Genomic DNA, 20,194 nt, shown 5'->3' on the forward strand with positions numbered 1-20,194 from the left:
GTGATGTGTTGACGCAGCTCATATGCTTGTCTTTGGAAGTGTGATATTGCTCTTAGGCATATCCATGGAAGTGTTGATATAGCTAATATGCATATCTATTATGAAATGGGAAAATGTCTAATATGAGTTACTGTCTTGTATGAGTTGATGGCCAGGTTCTGAGCCATAGTTATGAATTGAGAATTGTAAAGAAATGGAAAATGAAATGTAACATGGACTTGTATGTCATGAAACTTTAATGTAAAATAAGTGAATGGATTTGGTGTTAGCCATCTATCAACTGCTGATCTTTTAGGCACTGTTCATAGTTGGTTTAGTGTATTTCTACTGGGCTGTGGCTCACCCTATGGGAACACCATTTTCAGGTACTGGTAGCATGCCAACTCCAAGGACATAGCTTGGGAGGCTAGAGGCGGACAGACTTTTTGTTGTCTTATTTCCTTTTGATGTATTACATGTAAATTCAAGCCAAGGGCTTAATGTATAATTGAGTTAGTACTCTCTTTCTGTAACCAAGTGTTAACTTGGAAAGTTGTAAGCCCGTGGGGCATTTGCTTTTGTTGTTAACATGTAATACTTTTGTAATGAAATACTCTGATGTAATGAAATACTCTGATGAATTGAAGAATGTGGATCTTTTATATATAATTGCATGTTTATATTGATGGGCTTAATGTTATTATTTTGAGGGCGTTACATCACATTTGATGAATTGTCCCAATTCAAGGAACAAAGCATTCATCCACATGCATTCATGCAGTTTAACAAGTAAGCACATAGCCTCATGGCAAGCATGCGAAACATGGCAATACTTACACTCATGCAAGGATGGTAAAGCGTAAAACTTACAATGTACTACAAGCCAAAATAAAAGCTAGTTAGAAATATGCATGATCCTAACTATGCTAAATGACTAATGTAACACATGCAAAGAATGCAACTAAAAAGGCTTTGCTAACTAAGATGGCATATGAATGCAACACTTGATAACATGCTTTGAAACATGTATTCAAGTAAGTGTATTGAAATGCAATGAAGTTTAAATGATGCGCTGAGCCCGGTGCATGCAAGACAAATGAATGATGAATGCATGCAAGCATAAGGTATGATAATTGAAATATGCCCCTAATCTAACCATAGAAAGTAGTTAAATAAAATGAAGAAAGACGTGGGGTTGGAAGACATGCACACACGCACGTACGCTTATTACAACATTGTGTCCTCGTGAAGGAGGGTCCGAATAAATAAGCTAACCTAATCTAAGCTAACCTAATTATTACAAACCAACTAATTAACTAATCTAGCTAATTAATTACAACACAATTAAAATTGAATAACTAGCTAAACTAAGCTAATTAAAATATTACAAAAACAAATGAATTAATTAGCTACTCTAATTAATTAAAGCAATTAAACGGCCTCGCGAGCGAGGGAGATATGCATGCTCGGTTACGTCATCCTGGAAATCCATCGCTTTGCCATCGATTGTCTCTATTTGCACTTGCCTCTGTTTTCTAAATATTGTGCCAACTTCAAACAGCCTCTGTTTGAAAATAGGAACATTTTTGCACCAAAAATGGACTAGTGGCCGGTCGGCCACCAAAAGTGGCTGTCAGCCACCCCAACTGGCCGGTCGGCTAGTGCAAATGGCCGGTCAGTTACTGCATGTGGCCGGTCAACTACCTCATTTCCCAAACTCTTGGTTTTGCTGCAACAGAGAACAACAGAGCCAAGACAATGCATTTTACAGGTAATGTATGTACTGCCACCCTCCTCAACATGTCTGAAGCTCAAAGGAGAGTAGCGCTCGGCTCTCAGGCCACCAATCAAGTATCTCAATGCATGATGGCCTAAAAATCAAGCTTGTACTAGCTTAGTGAATGCACAAACAATACACAAAGAGCCACCACCCTATCATGTAGTATCAAAGGAGTTGGCGACCAAGAAATGTGGCACGTTTCATCACTTTGAGTATGAAACGTCCCACATTTCTTGTGTTTGGATTAACGTCCAATCCAGACACATGCAATGCAATACCCATGCTTATCTTGCACAAGTTTTACTTGATTCAATTTTGTTTACACATTTTACATTACCAAGCCATTCCTTAACCGGTTACTCCAATGTGAAAGTCCTCTAATGAGAGCGGTCAACCAAAAGGGTGATTTAGGACATGAAAGGGATTATGCCTTTAACTAGGAGGAACCCTCAAAAGAGGGTTAAAGCCATTTGAGCACAAACCCTACTTCATGCTTAAACACAAGCTTAAAGCCAAACAACCCTCAAATCAAATTGAAAAATGAAGAAATGGGGGAGGTTGCAAATGTTTTTAGTGCTGAAATGGCATGCTAAATAAGACTATAACATGCAAATGACTCATGTACAACATGCTAAGAAACAATACATTGAAACTAGTGAAGGACACAACACTAGAAACATGCAATACAATGCTCAAATGATCAAACCAACTATGGACAGACCTAAAACATGCCAAATCAGTGCCCTAAACATCTTGAAATTAAGGCACAAAAGAGTAGAAGATCATGCGCATAGGTTGGCTCGCAAGCAAGGCACAAGGAACAACTCTCAAAAGCAATTAAAGAGTGGTATGTGTGAGAGTATGATAGAGGAATATGCTCTGAAATCACATGTGAAATGATGATATATCTTGCAAACATCACAAGCAAAGCATGCTAAGGGCCTCAAAACATAAGGCCAGTGAAGCTAACTACACTATAGCTATACAAAGCAAGTCCCAAAGGACCAAGACCATTCAAAACAAAGCTTAAGCATGTCAAAGAAAGGCCAAAAACATGTTGGAGTGGTACCAACACATGCTAGAATAATAACCTAACTCATTAGGAATGCAAGGCTAGTGAGCAAGATTACACTACAAGTGTAAGAAGCAAACAAGAGGTGACTCAACCAGCCAAAAACAGAGTTATAACATGCTGAAATAAGGCCAAAAACATGCTTGAACTAAGCCACAAAAAGGTAGAAACAAATGCTCATATATTAGACCATCAACACATGCAAACAAAACACAAGGAGGGAAGCCCAGCCCATCCTATTTTGGGCCTCAAAACTAACTTTCTTCTGCTGAAATTTCCCTGGAATTCAGTGGTTTAAAGGCCAAAAAAGAATTGTTTTAAAAGCTTTAAAAGATGGCACAAAGCTTAGCAAACAAGCTACAAAAGAGGGTGGACCACCCCTAACTCCAAAAAGGCCTCAAACCAACATTTTTAGACCTGAAAAAGAGAGGTTTTTGTAGTTGAAATGTAGGCCTAAAACAACATGGAAAGTTGGCCAAACAAGCAACTAAATAAAGCTTTAAAGATGGTAAAGCCTTACCCTTGAAGCACAGGAGCAAAACAGCAACTTCTGAGCCAAAAACCAGCCTTCAATAGGCCAAACAAGACCTTCAAGCACCTCAGCAACAAGGTAGTCTAATTTGGTCAAGGGGTTGCATCCAAATATGTTAAGAAAACTCACTTTTAAGCCTAAAACAAGAAGAGAGAGAGAGAGAGAGAGAGAGGATTCTAGAGAGAGAGGGGAAATTTTTGCTCCTAAAATTTCTGAATCCTCAATTTGGGCGAGGGACCTCCCCTTATATAGAAAAACAAGCAAAACCTTGTTTCAATCCCTCTATTTATGAAGGATGGCTTCAGTAACCAACAGCTGGCACACAAAATATCTGAAAAAATGAGAAAAATGGCCGTCGGCCACTCTAGGTGTCATGACCCGAACCTGCCCCCGTGGGTTAAGGACATAACCGACCAGTAATCATAAGATTACCTACGACCTCAAACCAAACCAAACATATTTTAAGAGAGTTAATGGGGCCAAACGGAAGCAATTTTAAAACTTTGTGCTTAGAGCTGTGCTTACATGGCACATCAAAACAAACCATACATATATATATATACACGATAATAACTCACAACAGAAATATAGTAGCATACGTTCTGTACAAACAAGATCATTCAACACTAAGTTAACCCATGAAAACTATATACAGACATATGCAAACTCCTCACCAACATAACAAAAATAACATAGCATAGCAGAAAGGCGAAGACGAGTCTCGTGTGTGAGACACTAGGGATGACTCTCCAAAACTCGGTTGTTCCATACAGACTTCACTGGGGCTAGGTCTGGACCTCTCTTGGCTCACCTACAAACACATGAATGAGCGTGAGCGAAAGCCCAGTGAATAATATCAAATAAAGAAAATACATTGGAACATTATACGTCAAACGGCCTTGGGCCCAATTCATTCATGTTAAACTGGCCTTTGGCCTTTTCAAACTTTCGTATCAGACTGGCCTTTAGGCCTTTCAAACTTTCATATCAAACTGGCCTTTTGGCTTTCAAACTTCCATATCAAACTGGCCTTTTGGCCTTTCAAACTTTCATATCAAACTTTGTCCACCATTCAAATTAATGAACTTTACAAAACTTACATAGAGGTAAGTAATTGGGCAGCAACGTATTTCAGATATTACTCACAGTGATCGGCTACTGGATTTGCCCTGGAGCTTGGCCCTACACATCACATAACACATATGGGTCACAAATAATTCAATCCGTTCTTTAATTCACATTTTCCTCTTTAGGCTTCATTCTTATCTCTTTAATTCAATTACAATGCTCAATGTATGCCTAAGAGTGCTTAGAAGTGAAAGAGAGCGGAAAACGAAACACAGAACGCGCAAACAAAATTTCAGAAAACAGGGTCCCCGCTCGAGCGTGGACATCCCCGCTCGAGCAGACCCTTAAGGCCTGCAAAAGTACTGGTTGCATAAAAAATATGCTCGAGCGTGATATAGGGCGCTCGAGCGGAAGGCCTGTCTACATAGCTCTCCACTCGAGCGTGAATTCCCCTGCTCGAGCGGCAGTTCCCCCGCTCGAGCGGACATCAAAATTATGGGTTTTCCAGAATGTGTTCTTGAGCTCCAATTCGACTTTCAACCAACAATTCATGCATGTTATGGCTCAAATCTCCCATATACACATACTAACAGGATACTAATACATGATTACAACATTAGGAAGCTCAATTTCTTGAATTATCTACATGCATGTCCCAAATTATCTCAAACTCACCACCAACATGCTCAAATTCAAACATTCAAGACTTACACTCCCATGATTTGTACATGCATGTGGGAGATGCTCATCATTCTCAACTTAATTGGTGAAGAGGTGGTCAAAACATGGGTTTCCATTAAAATCTCACATGGATTATACATATTTGTGATCAAACATGCAATTGTAAAGCAATTTCTTACATGCATGCACATATCAAGCTTCAATTCAACGAAACCAACTCAATTTCATTTCAATCTTACTCTTGATTACCCAACTAGCTTGAATACACAAAATTACAAACTATAATCCAAGAAATACTCACCTAGAAGCTTTAATTCTCACAATGTATGCTTAATTCTAGAGTGTGCCTTCAAGACCACCAAGCTTTGAGGCCAAAACTTCAATTTTCCTTCACCCTCTCTCCCTCTAGCCGACCCTTCCCTTTTCTTAGTGTTTATGATTAGCCAAATAAAGCTAAAGGAGAGAAATTGGGTGTGTAGTGCTCATATTAAAGGCCCCTCTTATAATATTATTTTAATATCAAATAATAGAGCACTAAGTCACTAATTAAATCAATTTAATTTGATCCGAATAAGTTTTCAATTAAATTTCACCGTAGGCTCTAAAAATTATGCCAATCACAACGGCGCAATCAATTTTAGGTTCTGTGGCCGATAAGGCCTTCAATTTAATTTTCAAAGCAAATAATCAAACAGGTATTCCTACGGTGAACAGATAGAAATTCAAAACCACATATATTTGCATAATTGGCACACAAAATCATATCAAACACATAATCATATTCAAATTAAGGACCAATTAGCATACTACAGAACAGGGGTATCACAGTCTTCTCCCTTTTAGGATGTTTGGTCCTCCAAACTTAATTTGCCTTCGTTGGAAAACAAATATGGATAACGTAATCGCGTTTCCTCCTCTTTCTCCCACGTGGCATCCGTCCCATAGTGTTCTTTCCATTCCACTTTCACCATTGGGATAGACTTGCTTCTTAGCTGTTTCACTTGCCAATCAACAATTCGTTCCGGCCATTCCGTATATTCCATATTCTCATCAATAGCTACCCGGTGATAATCAATCACATGAAACGGGTCCCGAAGGTAACCCCTCAACATCGACACATGAAACACATTATGGATTTGCTCGAATCCCGGTGGCAAAGCAACTCTATAAGCAACTGGATCAAGCCTTTCCAGAATTTGAAACGGTCCAATGTAACGGGGCGACAACTTGCCCTTCTTTCTGAACCTGACTTGGCCTTTCATCGGAGATACACGGATGAACACATGGTCACCAACCTCATGCTCAAGAGGTCTTCTCCGAACGTCTGCATAGTTCTTTAGTTGGCTCTGAGCTGTAATGAGCCTTTGACGAATAGTCTTGATTTTCTCAGAAGTGTCCTGCACAATTTTAGGCCCAAGTAAAGCTCTATCCCCGACTTCTGCCCAACAAATAGGTGATCTACACCTCCTACCATACAAAGCCTTGTATGGTGCCATACCGATGCTGGAATAGAAGCCGTTATTATAAGCAAATTCTGCAAGTGGAAAATAGTCTTCCCAACTCCCCTGAAAATCCAAAGCACACATCCGAAGCATATCTTCCAAAGTCTATATTGTTCGTTCTAATTGCCCATTTGTCTGTGGGTGAAATGCAGTACAGAATCTCAATTCTATTCCCATAGCTTCCTGCAAACTCCTCCACAATCTAGATACAAATTTCGGATCTCTATCTGACACAATGGATACCGGAACTCCGTGTAAACGGACAATCTCATCAACATAAATAGTAGCCAATCTATAAGCATTAAACGTAGTTCTAACTGGCAGAAAATGTGCAGATTTAGTCAGTCTATCAACTACAACCCAAATAGAATCCATACCTCGAGAAGTCCGAGGTAGGCCAACAACGAAATCCATAGTCACATGTTCCCACTTCCATTCAGGAATAGGTACAGTTTGAAGTAGACCGCCTGGTTTCTGATGTTCAGCCTTAACTTGCTGACATTGAAGACACTTGGACATATATTCTGCAATCTCTTTCTTCATTTTAGGCCACCAATAGGTTTGTTTCAAACCCCGATACATTTTGTTGTTACCTGGATGCATAGCAAACACAGATCTGTGGGCTTCATCTAAAACCCTCTTCTTTAGTTCCGGAATATCTAGGACACACACTCTGTTTTGAAATTTCAACACTTCATTTTCAATACTGAACTCTGCTTTCGGACTTGTCTCAAATTCATCAATAACTTCCTTGAGGAATTCATCCTCCTTCTATTTCTATTTGATTTCATCAATGATTGCCGGCTCAGCTGTAATAGCGGCTATCAATCCGCTCTGCTCACATATTACCAATTCAATTTCAGATTTCTCAAAATCTTGCAAAATTTCCCTCTGTTCAGTAAGCAAACAAGCCACACTCCCCGTTGATTTTCTGCTCAAGGCATCAGCAACTGTATTGGCTTTCCCGGGGTGATACTGAATCTCTAAATCATAGTCCTTTATCAGTTCCAGTCATCTCCTCTGACGCATATTCAACTCCTTCTGTGTGAAGAAGTATTTCAGACTTTTGTGATCCGTGTAGACTTCACATTTTGCTCCATACAGATAATGCCGCCAAATTTTCAAACCAAAAACAACTGCAGCCAATTCTAGGTCATGTGTTGGATAGTTCTTCTCGTGTGGTCTCAACTGTCGGGAGGCATAGGCAATAACCCTTCCGTTTTGCATTAACACACAACCCAAACCTTTATAAGATGCATCACTGAAAATCACAAAATTTTTCATACCTGACGGTAGTGTCAAAATTGGCGCAGTGGTCAATCTTGTTTTCAGTTCTTGGAAGGCAGATTCTCTTTTGTCGTTCCATTCAAACGGTTGCCCTTTATGTGTCAATTGGGTAAGAGGCACAGCTAATTTCGAAAAGTTTTTCACAAATCTCCGGTAGTACCCATCTAAGCCCATAAAAATACAGACTTCTGTCACATTAGTTGGCGTAGGCCAATTCACGATCGCCTCTATCTTCTGTGGGTCCACTGAAATTCCTTCCTTGTTGATCACATGCCCTAAGAAAATAACTTCATCTAACCAAAACTCACATTTCTTTAGTTTAGCAAATAATTTCCTTTCCTGAAGTATTTGTAGAACAGTTCTCAAGTGATGTTCATGTTCAAGTCTATCTTTAGAATAAATCAAAATATCATCAATGAAAACAACAACAAACTCGTCGAGGTAGGTTTAAAAATTCAGTTCATCAAGTCCATAAATGCTATCGGAGCATTAGTCACTCCAAATGGCATTACAAGAAACTCAAAATGTCCATACCTTGTTCTGAATGCGGTTTTCTCAACATATTCTGCCTTAACTTTCAACTGATGATACCCAGACCTCAAATCAATCTTAGAATACACCTGTGGTCCCTGCAACTGGTCAAATAAATCATCAATACGGGGTAAAGGGTATTTGTTCTTTATCGTTACCTTGTTCAATTCCCGGTAATCGATGCACAAACGCAAAGTTCCATCTTTCTTTTTCACAAATAACACTGGTGCACCCCAAGGCGAAGTGCTAGGTCGGATAAACCCCTTGTCAAGTAGGTCTTACCAGTGTTCTTTTAATTCTTTCATTTCGGCGGTAGCCATTCTGTAGGGAGTTTTGGAAATGGGCTGGGTGCCTGGCACAGTTTCAATAGTAACTCTATCTCCCTGTCTACCAATTCCCCTGGTAATTCATTTGGAAACACGTCTGGAAATTCTCTAACAATAGGAATATCATTCAATTCAACATTCGCAGATTGTTCAGACAATACATAGCACAAATAACCCTGGCACCCTTTCCTGATCAGTTTATATGCTTTCATTGCAGATATCAAATCAGGTGGAGGCACTACCCCATTTCCCACAAACACAATCTCTTTCTGTTCTGGTGGTTTAAATACCACCCGTTTTGTCACACAATCAATGGTGGCACAATACTTGGTCAACCAATCCATGCCCAGAATTACATCAAAATGTCTAAAGTTCAAGGGCAACAAATCTACATATAGGATAGCATCCTCAACACGCATATCACAAAACCGGTATATAGATTCACACAATACAGATTCCCCAGATGTAGCAGACACACATAGCAGATATGGCAGTAATTCTAAAAGTCTATTCAGTCTAGATACAAATGCACATGTCACAAAAGAGTGTGTCGATCCTGAGTCAATTAACACAAAAGCATCCTGATTACAAATAGAAATAGTACCTGAGACAACTGCATTGGCATTCCATGTATCGCCCGCAACAAGCGCAAAAACTCTTCCCTATCTCACGGTGTCCCCGGTGGTAGCAGATCTCAAAGTATTTCCCGGCTTCGGGATTGATGCACTAGAACTGGAAGCTATCTTTCCACTGTTCTGATTACATTCTCGGGCCACGTGCCCTTGTTTACCACACTTGAAACAGGCCCCTAACACACGGTAACAAACCCCACGGTGCCTTTTGCTACAAATATTGCACATAGGAGATGTGTCTTGGGAAGAATTCGAACTATTTCAGGAGCCCGTATTCTGCTTTTTCAAAAATTTCTTCTTCGAAAAGAAGCCCTGCGTTTTGTTTCCTTTCCATTGTGTCGTTGGCTTAGCCTGTCTAGCTATATTAGCCTCAGATATTATAGCCCGGTCTAACACTCCAATGTAAGTCTCCAACTTCAAGACATTCACTCTCTCTAAAATGTCACTTTGAAGCCCACCTTCAAAGTGTCGCGCCTTCTTATAATCTGTGTCAGTCACATGTGGTGCAAACCTTGCCAATTCAGTAAATTTGGCCTCATACTCGGCCACAGTCATGCTGTCTTGCTTTAGTTCCATGAACTCTGCCACTTTCCTATCCTGGACACACTGCGGGAAGTACTTGTCATAGAAGATTTCCAAAAATTTTGCCTAATCAGCATCTTTGCAATTCTCATGCATTAACATCCACCATCTTCTTGCTTCGTCTTCTAGCATAAAGGTGGCTAGAAGTACTTTCTGTGTCTCCGAAAATGGGAACACTTCAAATAGTTTTTCGATGCTGAGGACCCAAGCTTCAGCTTTTAAAGGATCTAATCCACCATGGAACTGTGGTGGTTTCATTTTCTTGAACTCTTTGGTGAGGGCTATGATTCAGTCATCATTCTGATTATCTGGCACAGGAGGTGCCGGAGGTGGAGGTGGAGGTGGAGGATGTGGTTGCTGCCACTGTTGTTGCCTTAATGTCTCTGCCATTTCCTGAATCAGTCTTTCCATTCTATCTAGTTTGGCAGTAGAAGATTCCTCTATCTCATCACCTCTTGTTCTCACCATCTGATTAAACTTGCATTATATTTCATACAAAAGGTTCACAAATATGCATATAACGAGGAGCACACAAATTCAAATAATTGTAATGCAAGTAAATCACAAATTTATAACACATAGTTGTTCATATTGAAAACAATTAAGCACATTCTCAATGCTTTCAAATTCATACTTATCACATGAATGCATCCTAGATCTTTCCTAGACGCTTACTGCTCTTTTGGACAAGTGTGTGAGGTATTAACTCGTGCTCTGATACCACTCTGTCATGACCCGAACCCACCCCCGTGGGTTAAGGACATAACCGGCCAGTAATCATGAGATTACCTACGGCCTCAAACCAAACCAAACGTATTTTAAGAGAGTTAACGGGGCCAAACGGAAGCAATTTTAAAACATTGTCCTTAGAGCTGTGCTTACATGGCACATCAAAACAAACCATTCATATATATATATACGATAATAACTCACAACATAAATATAGTAGCATACGTTCTCTACAAACAGGATCATCCAACACTAAGTCAACCCATGAAAACTATATACAGACATATGCAAACTCCTCGCCAACATAACAAAAATAACATAGCATAGCAAAAAGGTGAAGACGAGTCTCGTGCGTGAGACACTAGGGCTGACTCTCCAAAACTCGGTTGTTCCATACAGACTTCACTGGGGCTGGGTCTGGACCTCTCTTGGCTCACCTACAAACACCTGAATGAGCGTGAGCGAAAGCCCAGTGAATAATATCAAATAAAGAAAATACATTGGAACATCATATGTTAAACGGCCTTGGGCCCAATTCATTCATGTTATACTGGCCTTTGGTCTTTTCAAACTTTCGTATCAGACTGGCCTTTAGGCCTTTCAAACTTTCATATCAAACTGGCCTTTTAGCCTTTCAAACTTTCATATCAAACTGGCCTTTTGGCCTTTCAAACTTCCATATCAAACTAGCCTTTTGGCCTTTCAAACTTTCCTATCAAACTTTGTCCACCATTCAAATTAATGAACTTTACAAAACTTACGTAGAGGTAAGTAATTGGACAATAACGTATTTTAGATATTACTCACAGTGATTGGCTTGTGGATTTGCCCTGGAGCTTGACCCTACACATCACAGAACACATATGGGTCACAAATAATTCAATCTGTTCTTTAATTCACATTTTCCTTTTCAGGCTTCATTCTTATCTCTTTAATTCAATTACAATGCTCAATGTATGCCTAAGAGTGCTTAGAAGTGAAAGAGAGCGGAAAACGAAACACAGACCGCGTAAACAAAATTTCAGAAAACAGGGTCCCCGCTCGAGTGTTGACTTCCCCGCTCGAGTGGACCCTTAAGGCCTGCAAAAGTACTAGTTGCATCAAAAATACACTCGAGCGTGATATAGGGCGCTCGAGTGGAACGCCTGTCTACATAGCTCTCCGCTCGAGCGTGAATTCCCCGCTCGAGCGGACGCCAAGTCTACAAAAAGTAATGGGAGCACGTATTTCCCGCTCGAGCGCAGTTCCCCCGCTCGAGCGGACATCAAAATTATGGGTTTTTCAGAATGTGTTCTTGAGCTCCAATTCGACTTTCGACCAACAATTCATGCATGTTATGGCTCAAATCTCTTATATACACATACTAACATGATACTAATACAAGATTACAACATTAGGAAGCTCAATTTCTTGAATTATCTACATGCGTGTCCCAAATTATCTCAAACTCACCACAAACATGCTCAAATTCAAACATTCAAGACTTACACTCCCATGATTTGTACATGCATGTGGGAGATGCTAATCATTCTCAACTAAATTGGTGAAGAGGTGGTCAAAACATGGGTTTCCATTAAAATCTCACATGGATTATACATATTTGTGATCAAACATGCAATTTCAAAGCAATTTCTTGCATGCATGCACATATCAAGCTTTAATTCAACGAAACCAACTCAATTTCATTTCAATCTTACTCTTGATTACCCAACTAGCTTGAATACACAAAATTACAAACTATAATCTAAGAAATACTCACCTAGAAGCTTTAATTCTCACAATGTATGCTTAATTCTAGAGTGTGCCTTCAAGATCACCAAGCTTTGAGGCCAAAACTTCAATTTTCCTTCACCCTCTCTCCCTTTAAGCGACCCTTCCCTTTTCTTAGTGTTTATGATCAGCCAAATAAAGCTAAAGGAGAGAAATTGGGTGTGTAGTGCTCACATTAAAGGCCCCTCTTATAATATTATTTTAATATCAAATAATAGAGCACTAAGTCACTAATTAAATAAATTTAATTTGATTCGAATAAGTTTTCAATTAAATTTCACCGTAGGCTCTAAAAATTATGCCAATCACAACAACGCAATCAATTTCGGGTTCTATGGCCGATAAGGCCTTCAATTTAATTTCCAAAGAAAATAATCAAACAGGTATTCCTACGGTGAACAGATAGAAATTCAAAACCACATATATTCGCATAATTGGCACACAAAATCATATCAAACAACATAATCATATTCATATTAAGGACCAATTAGCGTACTACGGAACAGGGGTATTACACTAGGTGGCCGACCTGCCACCTCCTCTAGCTGACAGGCCACCCAAGGTGGCTGACAAGAGGCACATGTGGCCGACAAGGCCTCTCCTCCCTCCAGGCAAGGGGCACCAAGGTTTGGCCCAAAAACAAGGCCAAAACACAGAGAGTTTAGAGGCTCAAAGACAAGGCACTCGGCCGAGACCTTCGGGCACTCAAAACCAGCACAAACATGCATAATCATTGGGCGCATAGACGATGACGTCTAAGTCTTAAGGTCAGTCAAAAATGTGGTGTCTGCTGTTGTCCCTCTTTGACAGAACTCGAAAGTCATGAAATGACAGAAATGAATGTCAAAGCCCAGAGACGACCCATTTTTGACAAGGCCGAAGAGTCAGACAAACAAACAAGATAACAATGCAGAAATGCACCCGCTGGCTAGGGCAAAATGCAAATGACATGCGTAATGTAGAACATAACTTATGACCATGCAAAGAGGGTTGTAATGAAGCATTTATGCAAAACAAATACAACATTTTAAGCAAACTGAAAAGTTACAGCAGTCTCACACATAAGAAAAACAAACACACTAGCACGCTATGCACGGAACTCACAAGTCAAACCACATTTCATACAGAAATGATGTAAGAAAATTATGCAATCTTCACTGCGCCTCATGCAGGAAAGGCTAAAAGCGACTACCGGGAATACCCGAAGTCTCAAACGAAACACATCTTGGTGTGTCACACGTGAGAGGGGAAAAGGAAGCACCTCTCAGCGTATCACACGCGAGAGAGGAAAAAGAAACACCTCTTAGCGTATCACACGTGAGAGGGAAAAAGGAAGCACCTCTTTGCGTATCACACGCGAGAGGGGAAAGGAAGCACCTCTTAGCGTATCACATGCGAGAGGGGAAAAGGATGCACCTCTCAGCATATCACATGGGAGAGGGGAAAAGGAAGCACCACTTAGCATATCACATGCGAGAGGGGAAAAGGAAGCGCCTCTCAGCGTGTTAGCGTATTACACGCGAGAGGGGAAAGGAAGCACCTCGTAGAGTATCACACGCGAGAGGGGAAAAGGAAGCACCTCTTAGCGTATCACAGGCGAGAGGGGAAAGGAGAGTGGTGTAAACACCGAAGGGTGGTATAAACATCAGAGCACGTTCTAATGTTTCTAACCAAAACAGAGTGGCATAAGCGTCAGAGACACGTCCCAAACACTTCTTACCAAATGGAAAGGTACAAGCATAGGGCACACGACCCAAACGCTTTCAACAGGGGGTCAGTGTAGACATCGGTCGTAGCCGAATGTCTCTAACCAACGAGATAAGGGAGAGGAATGGTGTTACCCGGGATTCCTCTGAATGAATCGTACATACAATATCATGCCTGCATGAGAAGGAAACTTTGACAAAGTACAATACAATAGGAATGCATGTTCTACGCAATACCAATAACCATGATACAATACTTAGAAAGGCATGCTTCGTGCATATCATGCAAAAAATAGAGCATGTCTTATGTAACAAAACATGGAGCATGTCTTATGCGATACCGAACATATATTCGATGCAACAGGTAGAATGTAAGAGCATGCACAATCCAATACAACGTAACATGCATACAAACAAGTGTAGTGCAATGAAATGCGATGTACATGTTCTGTGCACAACGATAACAGTATATCACGCACATCGATAGCATGCTCAATGCAAAATGTCGCATAAAGAAATACGTGCCTTAACAAGGCCAACTCGGTTATGACCTCTGATTTACCTCTCGGAGGGTTTACAACGTGCTTTTAAAGGATACACTCTGTTCATGCCCGCTGATGATGAGTCTTGCATCGAAGACATGAATTGAAACTCCCGTGGAGACATTTTGAGTTGAAAAGTGAACTTTTCTTGCACTCCCTCAAAAGCCAAGGACTCAAAACAGTCTGAAAACACACAGGGACGATATTGGACACATGTCGGCCACCTTCTAGATCAATCGGCCACCAAAGTGGCCGGTCGGCCACAAAAATTGGCCGGTTGGCCAGTTGAGGAAATTCGGGGCAGTTTTGGTCATTTTACACAGGGAACTTTAAAAACACAACTCCCAAACACTTTTGCTCACACCCATGAAGCCAAAACTTATTGTCCTTACTTCCTAGACACTTTTCTTCCTCAGAACCGTGCCCCACACGTGTTTTCCAACGCCCCTTGCAAAAGTTGATTCGGAAAAACCTTTCGGTTTATATCACTTTGAACCGAACAAAACTTGTTTTCGGAGCTTTTTCCTCCACATTCACCATTTGAGGTATGTTTTCCACAAGTTTGTCTGGAGCTTGGCACCTTTTTCTAGGCTTTGACTTTTTTGACTTTCTCTCTTCCGGAGAGTTGACTTTTGTTGACTTTTGGCACTTTTCGCCCATTTTGCTCATTTTTGTCCATCTTTCACCTTCTTTTCAGATGGCAGACAATGCTCCATCTGACGGGGGTTCTCCGAGAATGAAGGGGGAGCCCGACATCATATCGTTACCGCCCAGGATTCGGCCTTTCGACCCAGCGACGTACCATCCTGAGGCACATGTACAACCGCCTAGCACAATTCGCCACTTCACTAGATTTGCGCGGCGCGCACCTGTAGATCTTCTACTACGAGAGCCAGATTCTCACCTGTCTCATGACGCGCCCGAGGTATATACTGTACTCTTTACATTTTCCACGATGCACTTTACATTTCTCATATAGCTCCTACTTTTGCATTGTATTTTATCTACTTGTTCTGAACATACGTACACACTGTATTTCTGCTAATTCTGAACACATCTCACACACTGCATACAATGCATTCCTGCTCATTCTGAACACATCTCACACACTGCATTTCTGCATTTGTGCAGGTAGACTCCCGTTTCACCCGCAGATACGGGTCAACTGGAGGGAAAGAGTGGTATATGGACCTCCCAAACGGTGACTGACAAATCATTGACGAGGCCGGATTTGGCCTATTCTGCATGGGACTCCTACGTCTCATGGCGAGCAGGACTCTTCAAGGTGCGCTGGTAGAAAGATGGTGGGACACCACCAACTCCTTCAATTTCTTTACCACCCAGGACATAACAATGACCCCGTATGACTTTGCCATGCTGACAGGCCTTGAGGTAGGAGGCCGCTTCGACTTATTTACTAGGAGCACACCCGCCCATCTTCCGATTAGGCACAGTCAGATATACCTGGTTATCAAACCACTTCAGAGGGGCTGAACCCGTGATGATTGAGGCTACAGAGCAGTACGCCCGAGGTTTCTTGATGTTTCTCTTCGGGACTACTTTGTTTGCTGACAAGGCGAACACTATCCGGCTGTATCTTCTGAGTGCTTTAGTAGACCTATCCCAGGTTTGGCACTATGATTGGGGTGGTGCCAGCCTCGCTACCCTCTACTGTTACATGAGCTCGACCTTCCGCAGGAGTGGGAACAGACTGGGCGGCTATTGGAGAGCCTGGAGATATGCTTTACTTTTCAACTTTACAGTTTTCTGCCATGCTTTCTGCTTTGCACTTTCTGTACACTGCATGCTCCATACACTGCACACGCTACATTCTGTATTCTACATTTTACATTTTCTATACATTCTATATTCTCACTGCCACTGTCTTATTTTTCACAGCTGTGGGTATACGCCTATTTCCCAGCGCTTGCTTCCGAGTCGGAGGTCGAGACACCGCTTGAGGTACCATACTCACGTAGATATGATGGTCGGTGTCAGCCGAGGGCCCAGGAGACACTCCCATATCTTCGTCAGTATTTCGACACTGTGAGGGTGACCGAGGTAACTCAAAACGCACAGTTTTTCTTACTTTTCGACTTCAATTCATTTTGCATATTTGGCAAGTAAACAGTTCATGCATTAGTTGTCTGCAGATCACATGGCAGCCTTGGGTGGGGATGCCAGAGGGGATCAAATTTCATTTTGCTGGAGCTCGAGGTGCTTCCCAATACTGACTTGTGCTCGAGGGCCCTGTGGGCCAAGCATGGTTTCTTGGAGAGTGATTCATGCGCCAGACATTGGGTCTACCACTACAGTTAGTTCCTTTACCACCCCTAGCTTCCATGCATGCCATAGAGAGTTTCTCCTCACGGGAGGTTATTGATGCCATGCTAGGCTCAGATGCAGACCGGTTCATCGGAGAGGGGGACTATACGATCTAAATCCAGACATACCTCATGCCTCCTCTGGAAGGTGCTCGTGCTCACACGGGAATGACTGGTGACATTGCTTTGTCGAGCAGGGCTCGGGCTATAGATGCTTCTTCGATGAGCAAGGCCCAGGCACCAAGAGGTAGGGCTAGAGAGATACCTTCCTCCTGGCAGAGTGTTGCATGGACTGATCCCTCGACCGAGCTAACTAGCTGGCGGCTCTCTAGAGTGCCTTACCAGATTCTGCTTGAGCCCCCATTGCCTGATCACCGATATGTCAGGACACCTGGCGCACCACCGGTATACTTTACAGCTTTCATCCATTTCAGTTTCATTCATGCACTCATGATTTCAACTTGCATTTGCAACCCTCAGTAGAGTATGTCGAGGGGTTACTCTAGGTGATGGCCTCATTTGAGGGCATGATCTTGAGGAGAGAGATGATGCTGACCTCCCTCGGGATTCTGGTAATTTTTCAGCTTTCTTGCATTTATCATACTTCTGAACATTTCATTGCACTAATACACTGCATGTATAGATCACATCTGACACCTTGCATTCACATATTGTATTTGGCTTTCTTCATGTATTCACTTTGCACACCATACTTGCATCTGATACATATTCTGTAGCTGATGTATTCAAACTACCTTTTCAGGTCACACCCCTCCAGACAGGACCCTCAGAGCCTACTCCAACAAGAGGGAGAGAGATTACGGCACATAGCAGAGGGAGACGTCGGGAGCCTGTCACGCGCGATAACGAGTCTAACGAGGACGAGGAGCCAGCGAGTCCTTCGTCAGGGTCATCAGAGGACGAAGGTGACGGCACCGGCTCGGGTTCTGAGGGTGGCGACAATGCTGAGGAGGGCTCCGAGGATGGGAGCGGAGGCAGCTCTGGTTCCGGTTCTGGCTCTGACTCAGATTCAGACAACGGCGCCGATGATGATAGCTCAAAGTCTGCACAGTCGAGAAAGAGGACGAAGAGAGCCTCTTGATCCTGAGACGGGTGGCACCGATCCCGATGTTTTTGCTTTGTTTCTCTTTTTGCTAGTAGTATTAGCACATTGTACAGCCATAGGCATTTTTATTTTCTTTAAAACTTGTACTCTTTGTAAAAACGAAGCATGATTAAAATGAAAGCAATTTTTGTTCAAAAAGTGTTACATTTATATTCTGAGCATCGTATCGCACCATTTTACACAAAAATGAGATTGATGAAAATTGAACATTTGTGTATTGCAACAGCTAGGTAGTGAACCGACACAACCTAACAAAACAAACAAAATAAGACAACTTAAAAAACAACTCGATAAACAAAACAACAACAACTCGATAAACGAATTACAACAAACTTGATAAACAAATTGCAACAACTCGATAAACAAAAACAAATGCAACTGCTAAACAAAACAACAGGACGCATCCGAAGTAGAACTAAACTCAGGTTCTCAGCATCCTTAGCACACAAGAAGACTAAAGGCTCTCTGCTGGAGACAAGAAGTGGCTGTCGGCCACTAAGGATCATTGTCGGCCAGTTATGATCACTGTCGGCCACCTGAAGTGGCCGGTCGGCCAGTAAAGGAGGCCGGTCGGCTACTTGCACTGGCCAGTCAGCCAGAAATTTTGAGAATCTCCAGATTGCTGCCACCTGTCTTCCACTCAGTGCCTTATCTTCTACAAAAGCCCCAGCTTCGTGGTTTCTTCATTTTAGCTCTGTTTTTGCCCCAAATAGAGCCATTCTTTGCCGAAAAACTCTCGACTTGGATTGTGAACTTGGATGGCTCAGAAGAGTTGAATTTCTGGGGTTTCGGGATAAACGTATTATTCCCATTGAGTCGTACTCCGCTGTGTTTTCCATTTATCCATGCTGCGGCTAGATGTTGGAATCCAGTTATGCACATATTTAGCTTTGGCGGATAAGAGCTGTGTCCCACAATTGAAGAGTTCCAAGCTTTGATGGAGTCCCGGCGTGACGAGGAAATCTTGCCCAGTCTCGTTTTGGTCACATTCAAGCTTTGGGAAGGATGTGCGGGCTTACTTTACAGGATGCCCGATCTTTGGTTCATAACGGGGAGTTGGACATCCCCAACTTGATTCATCGGTTTTCCAACGCCGGTGACCGCGATGACCACTTTTGGCAAAGCTTTCGGCAGCATGCCCTCTGCTTGTGTATGTTGGCCCATTTTTTGCTTGCCCCTGGTTTTGGAGGGTCAAACATTCATTTGATTGAAGTCACCCAAGGCTTGAAAGAGGGCAAAAGCTGCATTGGCATGGCACTAGCCGAGACTTTAATGGGTCTGGATGCTTTCCATCGTCGGGAGACAATCAAGTTGGCAGGAAGCCCACTACTCTTGCAGGTAATGTTTCTCACCCTTCTCACACGTGTTTCTCACATCACTCGGCCCTCATGCACACCTCTCTATTCGTTAATCTCTCTTATTTTTCATCCCTCCCCAGGTATGGCTGATGGATAAGTTGAAAGTAGTGGACTCTTGTCCCGCATACTCAGCACGTAGCTATTTCTTTCACCCTCGGCTAGTGGACTTTCTGAACGAGGGCTGGTGGTGCCGCTGGATGTGCAGCATATCTACTGTTGACATTACTTGGCGCTACCCCTAGTTTGATCCACCTGAGATGAGTTACAGCATGTCCCGGCAGCCTAGCACTCAGTTGGTTGGCTTGACACACTGTGTCTTCTACTTCCCATTCCGATTTAGGCGTTAGTTCGGCCATGACCAGACTTTCCCGAAAGAGGGGATAGAGTACGCAGCTTCATTTCCAATCCGAGGTGCACAGCTAGCTCAGTATTCGACTGCATGGAGAACAAGAGAACTTCTGGCCCCCACTCCCACTTTCAGTTGTGCCCTTTCTAGCGAATGCATAGCTTGGCTTGAAGATGAGGCACAAACCGGGCCTACTTTGGCATCTGAAGCTTCCACAAGCTCTGGGAAGGGGCGCAGGAACACCTAACTATGCCCCAAGTTTATTTTAATCTGTACTTTCAAGTTTTCTTTTTGAATGTAATAAAAAGCAACTTCAATTTG

The sequence above is a fragment of the Camellia sinensis genome, chromosome 12, assembly GCF_055761805.1.
Source record: "Camellia sinensis isolate YWXY chromosome 12, ASM5576180v1, whole genome shotgun sequence".
Lineage (NCBI taxonomy): Eukaryota > Viridiplantae > Streptophyta > Magnoliopsida > Ericales > Theaceae > Camellia > Camellia sinensis.